At 43.6% G+C, this 22,033-nt stretch overlaps 1 protein-coding gene across 3 annotated transcripts in view; it reads right to left on the bottom strand.

Annotated features, from left to right (window-relative positions):
* Positions 1-22,033, bottom strand: part of nrg3b (neuregulin 3b) — a 422,858-nt gene that overhangs the window by 380,250 nt on the left and 20,575 nt on the right. The window lies entirely within an intron of this gene.

Below are 22,033 nucleotides of genomic sequence, written 5' to 3'. Positions count from 1 at the left end.
TGAACCAGAGGCCGATGAGATCGATAATTGCCCGAGTAGATATCAGACAGATGGGGTCGATACCGGAGAGGACGGGACAGATCATGAATCGGGATATCAAAAATAAATTGGAGAAACTAGACGGGAACGAAAACTGGAAACTGAAATTAAACAGGACAAAAATAAGCCAGAGGCCGACGAGATCGATAATTGCCCAAGTAGATATCAGACGGATGGGGTCAATACCGGACAGGACAGGACATACAAGATTGATAATGATCAGGATATTGAAAAAAAAAAACAGGACAAACTAGATGGTAATGAAAACTGGAGAGAATAATAAACAGGACAAAAATAGACGGGAAAAAAACTGGAAACCGACAATAAACAGGACAAAGTAAAGGGGAACAATACCAGACAGGGAATACCAACAGGAAACAGGACCGAGTCAACACACACGTCTTGCGGGGCAGAGGTTCATTGACGGACTGACAAAGGAAAAATGAGAGCACTGAGCGTAAATATACGGAAAGCCAATCTGTCAATGAGCCGCAGCTGGCGCCACACGGGCGGGGCCAATTGGGCGCAATGGCAACTGTGACAATTTTTTAAATGATTAAGGTTTTATTCACCACTAGGAGGCTCTGAATACACACCGTCCCTGTATTGCTGCCCAATAGTTGCTTTTGTTCTGTTATCAGATAATTCTAATGTTTTTTTTAAATATTTTGTCCCTATCACGGCGGCGCAGTGGTTAGCGCGTATGCGGCACAGTTCTGAGGTCATGGGTTCAAATCCAGCTACCGGACTTCCCTGCGGAGTTTGTATGTTCTCCCCGTGCTTGCGTGGGTTCCTTCCGGGCACTCCGGTTTCCTTCCAAATTCCAAAAACATGCATGTCAGGTGAATTGGCCGGTCCGAATTGTCCCTAGGTGGGAATGAGCTGTCGGTTGTTTACTAATTGTAAGCAAGCTTGTCAGAGTTTGCATGTTCTCCCCATGCTTGCGTGGGATGCCTCCGGGCACTCCGGTTTCCTCCCACATTCCAAAAAAGTGCATGTCAGGTTAATTGGCCGGTCTGAATTGTCCCTAGGTGGGAATGAGCCGTCGGTTGTTTACTAATTGTAAGCAAGCTTGTCAGAGTTTGCATGTTCTCCCCATGCTTGCGTGGGTTGCCTCCGGGCACTCCGGTTTCCTTCCAAATTCCAAAAACATGCATTTCAGGTGGATTGGCCGGTCCAAATTGTCCCTAGGTTGGAATGAGCCGTCGGTTGTTTACTAATAGTAAGCAAGCTTGTCAGAGTTTGCATGTTCTCCCCGTGCTTGCGTGGGTTTCCTCCGGGCACTCCGGTTTCCTCTCACATTCCAAAAACATGCGTTTCAGGTGGATTGGCCGGTCCGAATTGTCCCTAGGTGGGAATGAGCGAGCCAATTGTCTGTCCCTATGTGCCCAGTTGAGTGTGTCCCCTGCCCATTGCCCGGAGATGGCTGGGATGGGCTCCAGATCCCCGCGACCCTATTGAGGATAAGCGGTGCAGATAATGGATGGATGGATTTGATTCTGATTCCCTTCCCCTTAATTACACCCTCCTCAGTTTCTACTAAATGTCACGGAATTCTCAGGAGAAGAGCTAAGTGCAGGCTAGCGACCCGTGCCGTATCCTCTCTTGCGAAAGCCCTGTTGGGAAATCAAGAGTTAACTGCTCTTTGTGCCAGGTCTCTGCCACCGGGGCTCGCCCCCCGGCCGCTCCGCGGGGAACCCTCCCCGGTGCTGAGGGGCAGGGGGGGTGTCTAATATCACCCCTCTTCCGCAGCTTGTGCCAAAGCGCTGCATACGATTAAAGCACAGGTGTCAAACAGGCGGCCCGCGGGCTGCTCAGAGAAGCGCAAGAGAAAAACAAGCTGCAGGTTGAAATATGTCCACTTGATGTTGCCAATGCCAGGTGCCTCGAACAAAGACACTGTACTTGTATCTCTCTGTCTCTGTCTTTCTTTTCTTCTTTCTTTTTTCTGTCATTTACTCTTTATTTCACTCTTTCTTTAACACTTTCTTTTAACTCTTTCTTTTTAATGTTTTTCTTTCTTTCTGCCTTTTTTCTGTCTTTTTCTCTTTCTTTTACTCTTTCTTTTTCTTTTTAATGTTTTTCTGTCTTTTTTCCATCTTTTTTTCTGTCTTTCTTTCCGTCTTATTTTCCGTCTTTTTTCTTTCTTTCTGTCTTTTACTCTTTCTTTTACTCTTTCTTTTACTCTTTCCTTTTCTTTCGTTTTTTCTGTCTCTTACTCTCTTTTACTCTCTCTTTTACACTTTCTTTAAAACTTTCTTTAAAACTTTATTTTACTCTTTTTCTTTTTACTGTTTTTCTTTCTTTCTGTCTTTTTTCCGTCTTCCCGTCCGTCTTTCCGTCCGTCTTTCCGTCTTTTTTTTCCTGTCTTTTTTCTGTCTTTTTTCTTTCTGTCTTTCTTTCTGTCGTTCTTTCTTTCTGTCTTTCTTTCTTTCTGTCTTTCTTTCTTTCTGTCTTTCTTTCTTTCTTTCTGTCTTTCTGTCTTTCTGTCTTTCTTTCTGTCTTTCTTTCTGTCTTTCTTTCTGTCTTTCTTTCTGTCTTTCTTTCTGTCTTTCTTTCTGTCTTTCTGTCTTTCTTTCTGTCTTTCTTTCTGTCTTTCTTTCTGTCTTTCTTTCTGTCTTTCTTTCTGTCTTTCTTTCTGTCTTTCTTTCTGTCTTTCTGTCTTTTACTCTTACTTTTATTCTTTCCTTTTCTTTCATTTTTTCTGTCTTTTACTCTTTCTTTTACTCTTTCTTTTTCTTTTTAATTTTTTTCTTTTTCTTTTTCCTTTTTTCTTTCTTTCTCTTGAATCTACTAGTCCGGCCCCCGACAGAATATTTGTTCTATCGTGTGGCCCTTGAGTTCAGACTACTTTGACACCCCTGGATTAAAGGTTTTCTAGATAGCGCTCGGCCTGCAAGCGCTCAACGGAATCCGTCCCCCCCTCCCACCTTACGCGCCCCCCTCCCCATCTGGCGTGGGAATAACGTACTCATGGGATGATGCCGCCTTCGCACCTCCGCCTCGCAAATCATCTCATCTGGCAAAAACACATACAGGCAATTAAGCCTGATGGCAAAGCAAAACCTCCGCTTCGACACGTGTTATTATTGAAAGTCGCGCCGTGACAATGAAGCTAATGAGCCCGATGCAAAGCTAATGAAGATCATTTCCGCGCCGAGTGGAACCTGAGTGCCTGGCGACAAGGGAGTCGGAGCGTCCTGTGTCGAGGACTCTCCGGCCGGGCTTTTAAGGCCTCGCTTTTGAGCCGTTCAAAAGTCAAGTCATGTTTATTTGTGACGCCCTTAATCGCAAAGAGTCTCAAAGGGCTGCACTGACCACAGACTATTGCAAACTACTATTCTGACCCCATCCCCCGATCTAAAACCAACATGAGGGCAAGGAAAAACTCAAAAACCTCAAGTCATGTTTATTTGTGACGCCCTTAATCACAAAGAGTCTCAAAGGGCTGCACAGACCACCGATCATAGGCAAACTATCATTACAGACTATTATGACACCATCACCTCATCTAAAACCTACATGAGGGCAAGGAAAAACCCAAAAACCTCAAGTCATGTTTATTTGTGACGCCCTTAATCACAAAGAGTCTCAAAGGGCTCCACAGACCACCGATCATAGGCAAACTATCATTACAGACTATTATGACACCATCACCTCATCTAAAACCTACATGAGGGCAAATAATACACATATTATCAACATATCAACATAAAATATAGATCATGCCATGGCGCCCAATTGGCCCCGCCCATGGAAACCGGCTGAAACGCGCTGACCGATTGCTCCCTCAAGACAGAGAGAAAGAGAGAGTACTTAAACGCTGTCCTTTGAGGCGTTTGTTGTCAGAGTCTCTCTCTCTCTCTCGCGCTCTCTCTCTCTTTTTCGTCTCCTCTGTCCCCCTCTCTCTCTCTCTACTCTCTCCACTTTTCCCTCTCTCTCACTCTCCACTTTTCCCTCTCTCTCACTCTCCACTTCTCCCTCTCTCTCTCTCTCACTCCACTCTCTCCACTTTTCCCTCTCTCTCTCTCTCTCCACTTTTCCCTCCCTCTCTCTCCACTTTTCCCTCTCTCTCTCTCTCTCTCTCCACTCCCTCCACTTTTCCCTCCCTCTCTCCACTTTTCCCTCCCTCTCTCTCTCTCTCTCTCTCTCTCTCTCTCTCTCTCTCTCTCCACTCCCTCCACTTTTCCCTCTCTCTCTCTCTCTCTCCTCCCTCCACCTTTCCCTCTCTCTCCACTTTTCTTTCCCTCTCTCTCTACTTTCCCTCCCTCTCTCTCTCCACTTTTCCCTCCCTCTCTCTCTACTTTCCCTCCCTCTCTCTCTCCACTTTTCCCTCCCTCTCTCTCTCTCTCTCTCTCTACTCACTCCACTTTTCCCTCTCTCTCTCTCTCTTTCTCCACTCTTTCCACTTTTCCCTCTCTCTCTCTCCACTCTTACCACTTTTCCCCCCCTCTCTCTCTCCACTCTTTCCACTTTTCCCTGTCTCTCTCTCTCCACTCTCTCCACTTTTCCCTCTCTCTCTCCACTCGCTCCACTTTTCCCTCTCCCTCCACTCGCTCCACTTTTCCCTCTCTCTCCACTCTCTCCACTTTTCCTCCTCTACTCTCCACTCTCTCCACTTTTCTCTCCACTCCCTCCACTTTTCTCTCTCGCTCTCTCTCTACTTTCTCTCTACCTTTTCTGTCTGTCTCTCTCGACTCTCTCTCTCTCTCCTCCACCCTTTTTCTCCCAGTCTCCTCACGAGTGCTAAACACCAGTGGTGCTGAGGTTTGGGCGACACGGTGGCTTTCTCACAAAACCCAATCAAATATTCCATCGTGTCCCGGAGCATTCCCGCTTCCAGCTGGGATCAAAGTGGAGACTTGATGACGGTGCAGGGAAGGCACATGAGTGCCTCCTGGGGCTCTCCCCCCCCTCCCTACCACGCGTTTAAGCCCCTCCATTCCCATCCATTAATAGACGCTGTGAAAAATACATGATAGGCTTTTCCGTCGCCATTTTTTACTCGGCGAATGTAGATGCATCGCCGAAGGGGACAAGAAGAAGAGTGACGGTCGGACGCTCGCAAAATTTTAACAGCAGGGGTTACCGGCCAAAGGGTTCTTCCAAAATGGCCGACTGCAAACGCCCGACCGTAAAATGAACTGACAGCCAGATTTGACAAAACGTGCTATCAAGAATCAAGATTCAAAGTGTTTATTGGATAAAACTGTCAGGACCGGAACGGCACTCCTCCGTGTTACATGTCGAAGTGTCCTTGGGTAGGACACTGAACCCCTAATGCCCCCAATAAGCAGGTTAGCGCCTAACATGGCTGCAGGGTCGCTATTGGGAAATGTGAAGCACATTGTAAAGCACTTTGGGAGGTCTTCATTGACTTAAAGTGCTATAGAAAGACAGACCATTTAGCATCTTGATTATCCTCAACACGTTTGGAGGCTGACTCCCTATTGGTGTGTGAGTGTGTGTGTGAGTGGGTAAGTGTGAAGCACACTGTAAAGCGCTTTGGTAGGTCTTCATTGACTTGAAAAGCGCTAAAGAAATGCAGACCATTTAGTATTTAACATCTTGATTATCCTCAAAACGTTTGGAGGCTGACTCCCTATTGGTGTGTGAGTGTGTGTGTGAATGGGTAAGTGTGAAGCACATTGAAAAGCACTATATAAATGCAGATCATTTCATTCACTTTGCTGTCCACATAGTTGCCAGCGTTAAAAAACGAAGAAACTGTAAACATGTATGCATTATAAATATTAAAAAGATAAAAATACAAGATTAACTCGAGATGTGTCAGGACCAGAACGGAAACAGGACCCACTCGCGTAACGTTTTTCACAGCTTTATTGAGAAGAAAGGAAAGGATTGCGCACACGATCCAGTGATCGCTGGTCGCAGGAGGCAGGAAGTGGGACTTCCGTGGCGAGCAATGGCGGTGTCACGAACGGAAAAAAACGGGTCAGTAGCCGGGATAGAAGAGCAAAAACGTAGTCGGATCGGAAACAAGTCAAAAGCCAGGAGAGGAGAGTAGACTCGGTCGAGACCAAAACCGGATTGTTATTCGGGACGGGAAAACAGACGTGGTCGAAATCAAAACAGGTCATAATTCCGGACAGGAGCGAAGATGTGGTCGAGATGAAAACAGATCGAAGCGAGAGACAAACAGGAGCAAAAAACGGGACAAGCGAAAAAGGGCTTGCAGTGTAACAACAGAGATTCGCAGATGGACCGACAAAAGGGGACTGACAGGACAGAGTTTAAATACTGACAGGGAGCCAATCTGCCAACAAGCTGCAGCTGGCGCCACACAGGCGGGGCCAGTTGGACGCCATGGCAACCGTGACAAGATGAGTTAAGGTAACAAGATAAAAATAAAACTCATCCGAACTATTACTCAGCGCTTTTAGCTTGTAATAGTGGTTAGCGCGTGTGCGGCACAGTTCTAAGGTCTTGGGAACCTCCTGTGTGGGTTCAAAACCAGCTACCGGACTTACTGTGCGGAGTTTGTATGTTCTCCCCGTGCTTGCGTGGGTTTCCTCCCACATTCCAAAGACATGCATTTCAGGTGGATTGGCCGGTCCAAATTGTCCCTAGGTGTGAATGAGCGAGCCAATTGTCTGTCCCTATGTGCCCAGTTCAGGGTGTCCCCTGCCCACTGCCCGATGATTGCCGGGATGGGCTCCAGCACCCCCGCGACCCTACTGAGGATAAGCGGTGCAGCTAATGAGATGAGATGTGCACGAATACACTGCTCCATCGAACGCATTTGATTTCCCTTTCGGCAAAACTTTGCTTCTTCCGTTTTTAAACAAGCACAAGTTTGTTTTTGTAACATTCCAGGAACAGATTGTGCTTGGCATAAAATGGAGGAGTACAGGATGAAATGTACCGTTTTTTAATGTCAAAAAGTTGGCATGTATGTTTTACTAAGCCATGTGTTTGTTTCTTAAAACTAATTTTGTCGGTGTCGTCAATTTATATAAAACCGGGGTTAGCATACATACACTGCTTGATCATCAAAGTCGAGAAGCGGCAAAGTTGCTACAGGTGAAAAAAAGAAAAGTAGTGCGTACAACTATTGCATTTAAGAACAAAATAATAGCAAAATATGAAGGAGGTGTGCGAGTGTCTGATCTTGCCTGCGCCTTCTGCTGACCACCACAAAGGTAAGAAATCCTATTCACAATTATTTTCATTATCTTTTATTTTTTTATTTTTACACGTTCACGTTAGCGTAATCTTTCGTACAGAAGATTACGATAACGCGAACGTACGATTAGCCTGGGTTAGCTTTATGTTTACGTTAAACATTCGAGGTAAACATTCAGGGTGTTGGAACGGATTAAAACGATTTACATTATTTTGAATGGGAAAAATGATTTCGGTGATCGAACAAATCGATTTTCGAACAGGGTTCTGGAACGGATTATGGTCGAGAACTGAGGTTCCGCTGTATTCAGAATCAGAATAATTAGCAGCAGAATTCTTAAGTTTTGACCACTTTTAACTGAATGTATCACTGCTTTCAACAGCAGGTACGGTAGGAAAGAGGAAAACTTGCACATTTCCCAGGAAATCACTATCGGTGTTGTGCCCAAGCATGCACAAAGACACTCGACGTGTATGAAGGAATTTCAGCACCTCGGATAGCTCCAAACTGTCCATTTTCACACCCCTAATCAACATGGGGTGTCCTTTTCTCTGGCAGGGTTACTTGAACTGGATTACTTTCAATGACTTTTGGATTACTCCAATACCAAATATGCTAATAAAAGACAAAAGAAACTAAATATGAATAAAATGACTCCATTTTGTGCAGGCTTGGGGAGTAACGGAACACACGGAAGGGCAAAAATGATGTTGGCAAGCGGTTTGGATTGATTTTCATTTTGTTTCTGTCGCATTTGATGTTCGCTTTGCCGGAGATCAAAGAGATCAAAGCCAGGAGAGAAAGCTTACCGCGTGTTGTGAGTCATCATTTGATTCATATTTAGGGTTTTTTTTGTCTTTTATTAGCATATTTGGTATTGGAGTCATCCAAAAGTCATTGAAAGTAATCCAGTTCAAGTAACCCTACCCAAACCTGTTCACCACGTACCATAATGAAATCTGAAAACATGAAGTTTGGAATGTAATTAAAACATCCAAGGCGATGCATTGATAAAATGATGTTCTGTAATTATGTCAATTGGAGGGACATTCCCTAGTACAGAACATTACGCACATTTCTCACTTCTCTGGCTTTCTTAGAAGTTGAACAATTTTAAACACCATCACCCAATACTGTGAGTATCAGATATATAAGACCACGCCCATAGTAGCATGATCTGGTTTACCATCACTGGCCCATACAGAATAGAATATACCTTTATTGTCATTGTTACCTGGGTTGGGTAGGGTTAGTTTAACTTGACTACTTTCAATGACTTTTGGATTACTCCAATACCAAATATGCTAATAAAAGACAAAAGAAACTAAATATGAATAAAATGACTCCATTTTGTGCAGGCTTGGGGAGTAACGGAACACACGGAAGGGCAAAAATGATGTTGGCAAGCGGTTTGGATTGATTTTCATTTTGTTTCTGTCGCATTTGATGTTCGCTTTGCCGGAGATCAAAGAGATCAAAGCCAGGAGAGAAAGCTTACCGCGTGTTGTGAGTCATCATTTGATTCATATTTAGGGGTTTTTTTGTCTTTTATTAGCATATTTGGTATTGGAGTCATCCAAAAGTCATTGAAAGTAATCCAGTTCAAGTAACCCTACCCAAACCTGTTCACCACGTACCATAATGAAATCTGAAAACATGAAGTTTGGAATGTAATTAAAACATCCAAGGCGATGCATTGATAAAATGATGTTCTGTAATTATGTCAATTGGAGGGACATTCCCTAGTACAGAACATTACGCACATTTCTCACTTCTCTGGCTTTCTTAGAAGTTGAACAATTTTAAACACCATCACCCAATACTGTGAGTATCAGATATATAAGACCACGCCCATAGTAGCATGATCTGGTTTACCATCACTGGCCCATACAGAATAGAATATACTGTACCTTTATTGTCATTGTTACCTGGGTTGGGTAGGGTTAGTTTAACTTGACTACTTTCAATGACTTTTGGATTACTCCAATACCAAATATGCTAATAAAAGACAAAAGAAACTAAATATGAATAAAATGACTCCATTTTGTGCAGGCTTGGGGAGTAACGGAACACACGGAAGGGCAAAAATGATGTTGGCAAGCGGTTTGGATTGATTTTCATTTTGTTTCTGTCGCATTTGATGTTCGCTTTGCCGGAGATCAAAGAGATCAAAGCCAGGAGAGAAAGCTTACCGCGTGTTGTGAGTCATCATTTGATTCATATTTAGGGGTTTTTTTGTCTTTTATTAGCATATTTGGTATTGGAGTCATCCAAAAGTCATTGAAAGTAATCCAGTTCAAGTAACCCTACCCAACCCTGTTCACCACGTACCATAATGAAATCTGAAAACATGAAGTTTGGGATGTAATTAAAACATCCAAGGTGATGCATTGATAAAATGATGTTCTGTAATTATGTCAATTGGAGGGACATTCCCTAGTACAGAACATTACGCACATTTCTCACTTCTCTGGCTTTCTTAGAAGTTCAACAATTTCAAACACCATCACCCAATACTGTGAGTATCAGATATATAAGACCACGCCCATAGTAGCATGATCTGGTTTAGCATCACTGGCCCATATAGAATAGAATATACATTTATGGTCATTGTTGCAACATGGGGATCAAAGCCAGGAGTGAAAGCTTAAAGTAACCCTACCCAACCCTGGTTGGTGAACAGTGTTGGGTGCAAAAACTGGAAACAAAATACTAGTTTGTAGGTACTTCGTTTAAAAAGTACTTTATTTACCACCTAGATTACTTCGTAACCAATTCCAGGATCCGTACACCTTGTTTATAGCCAAGTTTTATTTTTTTTCCCAGAAGAAATCCAGTGTGAACGTTAAAAACCTGGCAAAAAAATTGAGGGTAACATTTGGTTATGTTTTGGACACTTTGAGTCCCCATAGTTTGTATTCTTCCTTGCGCATTTAACACTCGTTTTTGGTTGAAAAGCAGCCTACATAGATAGAATATACCTTTATTGTCATTGTTACCAGGGTTGGGTAGGATTACTTTAACTGGATTACTTTCAATGACTTTTGGATTACTCCAATACCAAATATGCTAATAAAAGACAAAAGAAACTAAATAGGAATCAAATGACTCAATTTTGTGCAGGCTTGGTTTCTGGCGCATTTTATGTTGGTTTTGCCGGAGATCAAAGAGATCAAAGCCAGGAGAGAAAGCTTACCACGTGTTGTGAGTCATCATTGTATTCATATTTAGTTTTTTAAATACTTTCAATGACTTTTGGATTACTCCACCACCAAATATGCTAATAAAAGACAAAAGAAACTAAATATGAATCAAATGATGACTCACAACACGTGGTAAGCTTTCTCTCCTGGCTTTGATCTCTTTGATCTTCGGCAAAACGAACATAAAATGCGACAGAAACAAAATGAAAAGAGAACCAAACAGCTTGCAAACATCATTTTTGCTGTTCCATGTATTCTGTTACTCCCCTAGCCTCCACAAAATTGAGTCATTTGATTCCTATTTCGTTTCTTTTGTCTTTTATGAGCATATTTGGTATTGGAGTAATCCAAAAGTCATTGAAAGTAATCAAGTTCAAGTAACCCTACCCAACCCTGGTTTTGGTGCAGATCAGTACTGTTTCCAACTGAGATGCGGTTGGTGACACCGAAGTGCTATTAAAATGTCTCGGTAATAACTGTCAAGAACCGGAACAGGATCAGGACCCAATCGCGTGACGTTTCTCACACAGGCCTTTTACTTTAGGGGAAATTGTCAGGCTCTGGACGGTTGCCGTGGCGCCCAGCTGGCACCGCCCCTTGAAACCAACTGACTCACATTTTCTGATGTGGCTACTTAAACATAATATAATAATTGGAATTGCACTCAAATTGGAGCAAATTTCAAAGCAGCTTTGTAGTGCTTTGCTAGCCGCGTCCGCTAGCGTTATCAGCTCGGACCGCGCCTCTTGATGGATGACTACAAAGCCCTTCGAAATGAAGCAGCAGGCAACGTTGTTTTGTTTACAATACAAGAGATGGGAGATTCATCCCGGTTGTATTCCTCGCAGGCTGCCTGTGACAGGGGTTTAATGGCTGTTGTTGGGGATGTCCCATCAATGATTCAATGCGGCACCAGGCGGATGTTGCAAGAATACTGACAGGAACATTTCTTTCGCTATGATATTTGGTGGAGAAGAATACCAGAGATGCTCTCCTGTGCTTTGTATGACACCTAATCGAGCTACTTCCGCCTGTACGTGGTCATATTTTAGACGACTAGAACTCAAAAGTGTTTATTTGTATTTTTGTTCAGTCCGACAATGTTGTTTATTTAGTTTTAGTCTACACAAACTTGAGGTCCTTCCCCTCTAATTCCCTTATTAACTCTCGAAACGCTCCTTCACAATAAGGGGAAGTCCGTCAACAAACCTCTGCATACGCATGGCAAGCACTTTGACTGTCTTCCGTCTGTCCAGTTTTCACCTGTATACGACTCATTTGTTCTGGATTCCCCGTTTGACTCTGGCTACGACCTGTTTTTGACCACCGACCATGCTCTGATCTCCCGCTACAGCTAACTATCCATTTTTGACCACCGACCATGCTCTGATCTCCTGTTCCGACCAACGACCCGTTTTGACTGCAAACCTCTGCATGCACATGCAAAGCACTTTGACTCTTGCTCCCGTCGGTCCCGTTTTCACCTGTATACCACTCATCTGTTCCTTATTCCCTGTTTGGCTCCGGCTACGACCTGTTTTTGACCACCGACCACGCTTTAATCTCCCGCTACAGCTAACGATCCGTTTTTGACCACCGACCATGCTCTGATCTCCTGTTCCGACCAACGACCCGTTTTGACTGCAAACCTCTGCATGCACATGCAAAGCACTTTGACTCTTGCTCCCGTCGGTCCCGTTTTCACCTGTATACCACTCATCTGTTCCTTATTCCCTGTTTGGCTCCGGCTACGACCTGTTTTTGACCACCGACCACGCTTTAATCTCCCGCTACAGCTAACGATCCGTTTTTGACCACCGACCATGCTCTGATCTCCTGCTCCGACCAACGACCCGTTTTGACTGCAAACCACTGCATATAAGGCAAGCACTTTGACTCTGGCTCCAGTCAGTCCCGTTTTCACCTGTATACCACTCGTCTGTTCCCGATTCCTCGTTTGGCTCCGGCTACGACCCATTTTTGACCACCGACCATGCTCTGATCTCCCGCTCTGGCTAACGACACGTTTTTGACCACCGACCATGCTCTGATCTCCTGCTCCGACCAACGACCCGTTTTGACTGCAAACCTCTGCATACGCATGGCAAGCACTTTGACTCTGGCTCCCGTCGTTCCTGTTTTCACTTGTATACCACTCGTCTGTTCCTGACTCCCTGTTTGGCTCCGGCTATAACCCGTTTTTGACCACCGACCACGCTACGATCTCCTGCTCCGGGAGATCCCCTACACATTCCGATTATGCTCCGTTCCCGTGAGCAGCTTGCTTTCCTCGTCCGGCAAGCACTGGATCCCTGGCAATTGTTTTCCCCAATCTCAATAAACTCGTGAGTAAACGCTACGCATCTGGGTCCTCCTTCTGTTCTGGTTCTGACACCCAACCCTGAGCAAATTGTAGAGCAAAGTGAAGGGTGCATCCCTTTGTCACAGAGTCTAGTTAGGAGCGCCCTAGCCACGCGTTCTCGGTATTACCGACCAGTTGTAAGATAGATAGACTGACAATCAGAGATAGATAGATAGAGATAGATAGATAGATAGATAGATAGATAGACTGACAGAGATAGATAGATAGATAGATCGACTGACAGTCAGAGATAGCTACATAGATAGACTGACAGTCAGAGATAGATAGATAGATAGATAGATAGATAGATCGACTGACAGTCAGAGATAGATAGATAGATTGACTGACAGTCAGAGATAGATAGATAGAGATAGCTAGATAGATCGACTGACAGTCAGAGATAGATAGATAGATTGACTGACAGTCAGAGATAGATAGATAGGTAGAGATAGATAGAATGGCAGTCAGAGATAGATAGATAGAGATAGATATATAGATAGATATAGACTGACAGTCAGAGATAGATAGAGATAGATAGACTGACAGTCAGAGATAGATAGATAGAGATAGATGGACTGACAGTCAGAGATAGATAGATAGATACTTTATTCATCCCATAGGGAAATTCAGACTTCCAGCAGTATCCTTGTGTTGAAAATGTAATTAATAAAGTAAAAGATATCAAATACATAAATATAACGTGTTGATATAGAGTACTTAAATAGTGCTACGTAAAATACACACTGTCATAAAAATAGGGTAATATACAAATGAGGGGGTGGGGTTTAAGGTGGGCTTTTACTCCCCCGGGTGGAGTTAAAGAGCCTCATGGCATGAGGAAGAAATGATAAACGTGAGAGGAAATGAAGCAATGTTTCGATTTTACATTGTGTGGTAGAACGTTGTGTACTGCAAGAAAAAGGAAAAACGCACGAGGCCGAGGACGGGGAAGAATAATCAAGAGGGAAGCGCAGCTTTCATTAGGTAAAGTACATACAAACAAAGAGTCGAATGATTGTTTTTTTTTAAATAAATTGACAAAACAAACTCAAAGCAAACTGTGACTCATGGAACAAATACAAAACAGCTTGCAGCAACTTTAAAGCATAAACCCGACCTTTTGTTCCCAGAATCGTGCTTCTCTCTGTCAGTCTACCTATCTATCTATCTATCTATCTATCTATCTATCTCTGACTGTCAGTCTATCTATCTATCTCTCTCTATCAGTCTATGTTTCTATCTATCTATCTCTGACTGTCAGTCTACCTTTCTATCCATCTATCTATCTCTGACTGTTATATACCTACCTATATATCCATCTCTCTATCTATGTATCTCTGACTGTCAGTCTACCTATCTATCCATCTATATATCTATCTATCTCTGACTGTCAGTCTACCTATATATCTATCTATCTATCTCTGACTGTCAGTCTATCTCTCTATCTCTGACTGCCAGTCTATCTCTCTATCTATCCCTCTATCTATCTCTAACTGTCAGTCGATCTCTATCTATCTCTCCATCTCTAACTGTGAGTCCATCTATCTATCTCTGACTGCCAGTCTATCTCTCTATCCATCTATCTCTAACTGTCAGTCTATCTCTATCTCTCCATCTCTAACTGTCAGTCTATCTATCTCTGACTGTCAGTCTATCTATCTATCTCTCCATCTCTAACTGTCAGTCTATCTATCTATCTCTGACTGCCAGTCTATCTCTCTATCTCTAACTGTCAGTCTATCTATCTATCTCTGACTGTCAGTATACCTATATATCCATCTATCTATCTCTCTATCTCTGACTGTCAGTCTACCTATATCTCTCTATCTCTGTCAGTCTATCTATCTCTAACTGTCAGTCTATCTCTCTATCTCTAACTGTCAGTCTACCTCTCTATCTCTGACTGTCAGTCTACCTATCTATCTATCTATCTATCTATCTATCTGACTGTCAGTTTATCTCTCTATCTATCTCTCCATCTATCTCTAACTGTCAGTCTATCTATCCATCTATCTCTAACTGTCAGTCTATCTATCCATCTATCTCTGACTGTCAGTCTACCTATCTATCTATCTATCTATCTATCTCTCTGACTGTCAGTCTACCTATCCATCTATCTGTTCTCAGGTGTTTGCACACATTTGTGATGGATTGCCTCCATTTTGCATTCAACTCAATGGCCATGAGCGACCCTCACGCCTGTTCAATCAACTAGCAATAAGCCGGGGCGGCGCCAGTCATTAAAAGGTACAATTAAATCGGAGGACATTTAGATGTTCCATTCTTGGAAAATGGAACGACTTCATTCAAGGTTGAACTCTGAAAGAAAGTTGAGTAGGGTCAAAAAAAATTGTGGGGGAAAGAATCTCTCATAAATCAACGTTTATACACTGGAAATCCATCCATCCATGATCTGCACCGCTTATCCTCAGTAGGGTCACGGGGGTGCTGGAGCCCATCCCAGCAATCATCGGGCAGTGGGCAGGGGACACCCTGAACTGGTTGCCGGCAAATCGCAGGGCACACAGGGACAGACAATTCGCTCGCTCATTCATACCCAGGGGCAATTACTCATTTGCTCATTCACACCTAACTTTAGATGAAATAAACAACGTGTCCCCTCTCATTTGGTGCCCAACGTGGGGCCAAATATTTCAGAGCCGGACGTATATGGGCTTCGCCCCAAAACATACACAAAAGAGCAGAGAGTCGAAATGAGAGAACACGAATGAATGTTTGGTTTGGATGAAATAAACAACATGTCCTCCTCTCATTTCGACTCTCTCTGCTCTCTTGTGTATGTTTTGGGGCGGTGCCGATATACGTCCTGCTCCGAAACTAGGGATTTGGACCGGCCAATTTCCCTGACATGCGTGTTTTTGGAACGTGGGACGAAACCGGAGTGCCCGACAGAAACCCACGCAAGCGCGGGGAGAACATGCAAACTCCGCACAGGAAGTCTGGTAGCTGCATTTGAACGCATGACCTCAGAACTGTGCCGCACACGTGCTAACCACTGCCCCACCGTGCTGCCCACACTGGAAATCAAATTCTTTCAATACAAAACAGACAAGGATAACTGCAAGTCCTCAGGTGGGCTGGCCCCTTACTCTTTCCAAACGTACCCTCGTCACGTATTATATTACAATATATAAAAAAAAAAAAAAACTAAAAAAAAAAATAACATGGCCATAAAGCGGGAAGGGATTATCATACATATAATCTATTTCAGGCGTGTCAAACTCATTTTTGGCCTTGGGGCCACGTGGTAGAAAGAAAGTATCACAGGGGCCAGACTAGTAGATTAAAGAGAATGTGAGAAAGAAAATTAGAAAACAAAAAAACTGAACAAAATCGAAACAGAGAGAAAGAGAGAAAGAGAGAAAGAGAGAAAGAGAGCGATAGAATATAATAGAGAGAGAGAGAGAGAAAGAATGAAACTGAAAAAATGAGAAAGAAAAAGAGAGAAATAAAGAAAGAAAGAAAGAAATAATGAGTAAGGAAGAAAAAAAAGGAGAGCGAGAGAGAAAGAATTAAAGAGCGAGATACAGAGAGATAGTGAAAAAGAAAGAACGAGAGAGAGAAAAAATAGCCATAGAATGAAATCAAGAGACAGAGAGAAAGAGCGATAGAATGTAAGAGCGAGAAAACGAAACAGAAAGAAAATGAGAGAGAGAGAAAGAGAAAGAAAGAGAAAGAAAGAATGAGTAAAGAAGAAATAAAAAGGACGAAAGATCATGAAAGAGAAAGAATGAAGGCAGCGAGCGAAAAAATGAAAGAACAGCGAGATACAGAGAGAGATAGTGAAAAAGAGAAACAAAGAACAAGCGAGAGAGAGAGAGAAAAAAACAGAACGAAATCAAGAGAGAAGGAGAGCGATAGAATGTAATAGAGAGAGAGAGGAAGTATGAAACTGAAAGAAAATGAGAAAGAGAAAGAAAAAGAAAGAGAAATAAAGAAAGAGAAAGAAATAATGAGTAAGGAAGAAAAAAAGGAGAGCATGATAATGAAATAAAAGAAAGAATGAAAGCAGCTAGCGAGAGAGAAAGAATGAAAGAGCGAGATACATAGAGATAGAGAAAAAGAAAGAACGAAAGAGAGAAAAGATAAACATAGAATGAAATCAAGAGACAGAGAGAAAGAGCGATAGAATGTAAGAGAGAGAAAACAAAACAGAATGAAAAAGAGAGCGAAAGAGAAGGAAAGAGAAATAAAGAATGAGTAAAGAAGAAATAAAAAAGAGAAAGATCATGAAAGAAGAGAAAGAATGAAGGCAGCGAGCAAAAGAATGAAAGAAGAGTGAGATACAGAGAAAGAGAGATAATGAAAAAGAGAGAAATAAAGAACGAGAGAGAGAGAGAGAGAGAGAGAGAGGGATAAAAAAGGCGAGAGCGAGAGAATGAAAGGAGAGAGAAAAGGAAAGAAATAAATAGACAAATAGAGAGAGGAAGAAGGATAGAGAAAAAGAGAAAGTAATATACACTGTAGACCAGTTGCTTTACGAAGTGGACATACTTCAAACGACAGCTGATTTTTCTCCTGTGCTTCGCTGGATCCAATGTCTAACATTTCTGTATTCACGTTAATTGGCGACCCACCGCAACAAATCCAAAGGGGAATTTGAAAGATGTCAGGTGAGCAGGGAATTATAACTGCGGCAAAAGGGCTTTCCTCTCCTTATCCGGAGTGACGGAGTTGACATTATCCCCGCGGATCGGTCTTCCGCCACGCGTGGATTACGGCTACAAGATCAATTTGCCGTTCCCGCTACCGATCCGCGTCACGAGAGGACCCCGACTCACCCGTTCCCGACTTCTTCAAAAGGTTAGCTTGAATTTCATTTTGAAAAAAGTCGCCGTAATAAAAACAAACCGCCAGGTCTGAAAGGGATTTGTATGAGAGGGATGACGTTTCGTGCCCGGGTACGCCATCGCTATGGTGATCGGAATCATGCGCTCTGAAAAGTTCATGCATCGTTAATTATTCTTGTATTTCCTTGGTAATGTTTTGCAGTATCCTTTATTCGTACCGCTTATCCTCAGTAGGGTTGCGGGGGTGTTGGAGCCCATCCCAGCCATCTTCAGGCAGTGGGCACACCCTCAACTGGTTGCCAGCCAATCGCAGGGCACACAGGGACAGACAATTCGCTCACTCATTCATACCCAGGGGCATTTACTCATTTGCTCATTCACACCTAGGGACAATTTGGACCGGCCAATACACCTGACATGCAACGTTTTTGGAATGTGGGAGGAAATCAGAGCACTTGGAGAAAACCCACGTAAGCATAGGAAGAACATGCAAACTCACATGCACAGGACGGCTGTTAGCTGGATTTGAACCCTGAACCTCTGCACCGTGGGCCTGACATGCATGTTTTTGGAATGTGGGAGGAAATCAGAGCACTTGGAGGAAACCCACGTAAGCATAGGAAGAACATGCAAACTCACATGCACAGGAAGGCTGTTAGCTGGATTTGAACCCTGAACCTCTGCACCGTGGGCCTGACATGCATGTTTTTGGAATGTGGGAGGAAACCGGAGTGCCCGGAGGAAACCCACGCAAGCACGGGGAGAACATGCAAACTCCGCACAGGAAGGTTGGTCGCTGGATTTGAACCCATGACCTCAGAACTGTGCCGCACACGCGCGAACCACCACGCCGCCGTGTTGCCTTTGTTTTGCAGTATTTCTGTTATATTTCCATAATATACTCTTTTGTAGTATTTTGTGTGCGTAGTATTTTGTAGCACAGTGTTATCGTTTTGTATTTGTGTAGTATTTCTGCCGTAATAGTTTTTGTCAAGGTTGCCATGGCGCCCAATTGGCCCCGCCCGTGTAGCGCCAGCTGCGGCTCATTAACAGATTGGCTTTCCGTCTTTTTAAGCTCCGTGCTCTCACTCGCCCTTTGTCGGTCCGTCAACGAACCTCTGCACCCGCAAGACGTGGGTTTTGACTCTCTCCGGTTTCCTGCCCGGTATTGTTCCCGTCTATTTTGTCCTGTTTATTATCGATCTCCAGTTTCGTTCCTGTCTAGTTTGCCCTGTTTAATTTCAATCTCCTGTGTTCATCAATCCTGTCGGTCCTGTCCTGTCCTGTCCGGTATCGACCCCATCTGTCCTACATCAGCTCGTGCAATTGGTATCGATCTCGTCGGCCTCTGGCTTCCTATCACACCAGACTGCTGCCTAACGTGCATGACTCCCCATTTCCCGTAAAATAAAAGCTTGTGTGAGAAACGTCACGCATTTGGGTTCTACTTCTGTTCCGGTTCTTGACACCTTTCCCAAAAAAACCCTGTTTTTTTTTCCAGAATTTTTTGGGAGTACTTTCAAGATGCTCGTTTGACAATTATAAAAGCTAAAAACGTATGCTGATGCTTTTTAAAGCTACAGGACATTTTTTCTGTAAACACTTCCGAATTGAGTCAAAATGGCAAAAAAAAAAATGGCCGACACTATTACCATTTGAGAGACACGTCTGGCAATGAATGAGTGAAATGAATTCATTAGTAATTCATTCATTTTTCTCAGAAAGGCGCCCAAGACTGTCCCTGGTTTAGTGTGACAAAAATAGTAAGCTTGCTTTCCGCATCGCCGTCAGGGCCAAGGTGGCAGCAGGCTGCACGTTGGAATAAATCAATCAGATGTCTCGGGCCTCCGCAATCCACACTTTTCCCCGTTCGCCCCCTGCAGGCTCGTCATTTACCCAGATGCTCGGCGTGAAAGCCGGCCAGCTGCCGATTCCGTTCCGCACGTTGCGTCCTTCTTCTGACGTCAATGACGTTGCCTAGGGTTTATTTAAATTGGGGATCTATTTTGGTAGCTAGCTTGCGAGAAGTCACATAGGAGAACGAGGTGCTCGGGTCAGATGGGACCAAAATGGAACTTCTGGGGAAGAGTAACACCGCAAATCACCCTGAAAACCCCATCACAACTGTCAAACATGGTGGTACTTTTGGGTTTCTGTCTTTCAGTCGTGAATGGGAAGACAGATTCTGTTTGTTCGGCGCCAGCCGCCGCTGGATTCCTGATTGGTACCCTGTCCTTTTTTAAGCCCGGTCCTGTCACTCTCCGGTTGTCAGTCCGTCAGCGAACCTCTGTTGTTACAAGGCAAGCATTTTGTCACTGACACCCACCTGTTCCGTTTGTTGCACCTGTTTTTTCACCTGTATGTTCTTGATCTTCCCGTTTGCCACCGGCTCAGACTTGTTTTTGATCCCTACCATGTTTGCTCTCCTATCCCGGCTTACAACCTGTTTTTGATCCCGACTACGTTTCCGTCCATGACACCACCATCTCCCGCTACGGAAGATCCTCTCTCTCTCTCGATCTCTCTACAGCTCTCTCTCGATCTCTCTACAGCTCTCTCTCGATCTCTCTACCTCTCTACAGCTCTCTCTCTACCTCTCTACAGCTCTCTCTCTACCTCTCTACAGCTCTCTCTCTACCTCTCTACAGCTCTCTCTCTACAGCTCTCTCTCTCTCTCTCTCTCTCTACCTCTTTTGCTCTAACTTCCTTTTTTCCTTTTCTCTTTCTCTCTTCCTACCCTTTGCGCTTTCTTTTCTCTCCCTCTGTCTTTCTATTTCTCTCTTCCTTTCCCTTTCTTTCCCCCTCTCTCATGACTCTCTCTCTCTCTCTCTCTCTCTCTCTCTCTCTCTCTCTCTCTCTCTCTCTCTCTCTCTCTCTCTCTCTCTCTCTCTCTCTCTCTCTCTCTCTCTCTCTCTCTCTCTCTCTCTCTCTCTCTCTCTCTCTCTCTCTCTCTCTCTCTCTCTCTCTCTCTCTCTCTCTCTCTCTCTCTCTCTCTCTCTCTCTCTCTCTCTCTCTTCCAACTCTTTTCTCCCACTGTCTCTTTCACTCTTTGTGTCTCTCTTTTTCTCTTCCTTTGTTGCTCTCTCTCTCTCTCTCTCTCTTCCACCCCTTTTCTCCCTCTGTCTCTCTCTCTCTCTCTGTTTCGATTTTGTTCAGTTTTTTTGTTTTCTAATTTTCTTTCTCACATTGCATGAGTGGCTTGCTTCCTGCGTCCAGCGAGCACCGGATTGTGAGTAAACGTTACGCGATTGGGTCTCCCCTTTATGCTGGTCGTGACGGATTCTAGCAGAAAATCTGTTGGAGTATGCACGAGACCTGGGATTGGGTGCAGGTTCACCGTCCAACAGGACAATGACATAAATGTGAAGCAAAATCTATCATGAAATGGTTTAAAACTAAAAAGATTGGTTTTCGCTCCCGTCTATCCCGCGGCTTTGACCCGTTTTTGACCCTGACCACGTCTACTCTCCCGTCCCGGCTTTCGACCTTTTTTGTCCCCGACCACGTCTACTCTCCTTTCTTGGCTTCCGACCCACTTCTGACTACGTTTTTGCTCTCCTAAATATAAATAAAATTACTAAATTTTGTGCAGGCTTGGGGAGTAATTTTATTCATATTTAGTTTATTTTGACTTTTATTAGCATATTTGGTATTGGAGTAATCCAAAAGTAATTGAAAGTAATCCGGTTAAAGTAACCCTACCCAACCCTGCTGGATGGATCCTGAAGTCAGACCACTTGAAAACCTTTGTATTAAACTATAACAAATCAGTGTTTTCGTATATTTATACATACATTAAAAAATGAATGTAGTAATCTGCTGCCACCTACTGATATGGATGAATGTTACAGTTATTTGGGTGATCATTGGAGGAAAGCAAAGAGTTTGCATATCCTTAGTCAAGGTCTCAAGGCACACTGCATTAAATCGAGTTCTCAATTTCCAGGGTACCAAAGAGCTAAAAAAAAAAAAAAAAGAAAAAAAAAAAAAAACAGTTTATTATTTTTTATTTACCAACAGGAAACAGGAGTCAAAACCCGGGTCTCGCGGGGCAGAGGTTCGTTGACTGTCCGACATAGGAAGAATGAGAGCACTGAGCTTGATCTCCTCTGACTCTAGAACAGGGGTGTCAAACTCATTTTAACTCGGGGCCCACACGATAGAACAAACAAGTTCTCAATTTTCAGGGTACCAAAGAGCTAAAAAAAAAAAAAAAAAAAAAAAAAGAAAAACCCGTGTCGGGATATTGGGTGCTTCTTCATCTAATGGGGATTTTTTTATTATTATTTTTTATTTACCAAAAGGAGTCAAAACCCGGGTCTCGCGGGGCAGAGGTTCGTTGACGGTCCGACATAGGAAGAATGAGAGCACTGTGTTTGATTTCCTCTGCCTCTAGAACAGGGGTGTCAAACTCATTTTAACTCGGGGGGGGCCACACGATAGAACAAACAAGTTCTCAATTTCCAGGGTA

This window comes from Urocampus carinirostris, chromosome 19 (genome assembly GCF_059441175.1).
Source record: "Urocampus carinirostris isolate Australia breed hairy pipefish chromosome 19, RoL_Ucar_1.0, whole genome shotgun sequence".
NCBI classification, from domain to species: domain Eukaryota; kingdom Metazoa; phylum Chordata; class Actinopteri; order Syngnathiformes; family Syngnathidae; genus Urocampus; species Urocampus carinirostris.
The sequence above is the reverse complement of the archived record's forward strand: the minus strand, read 5'-3'. Positions and strand labels throughout refer to the sequence as shown.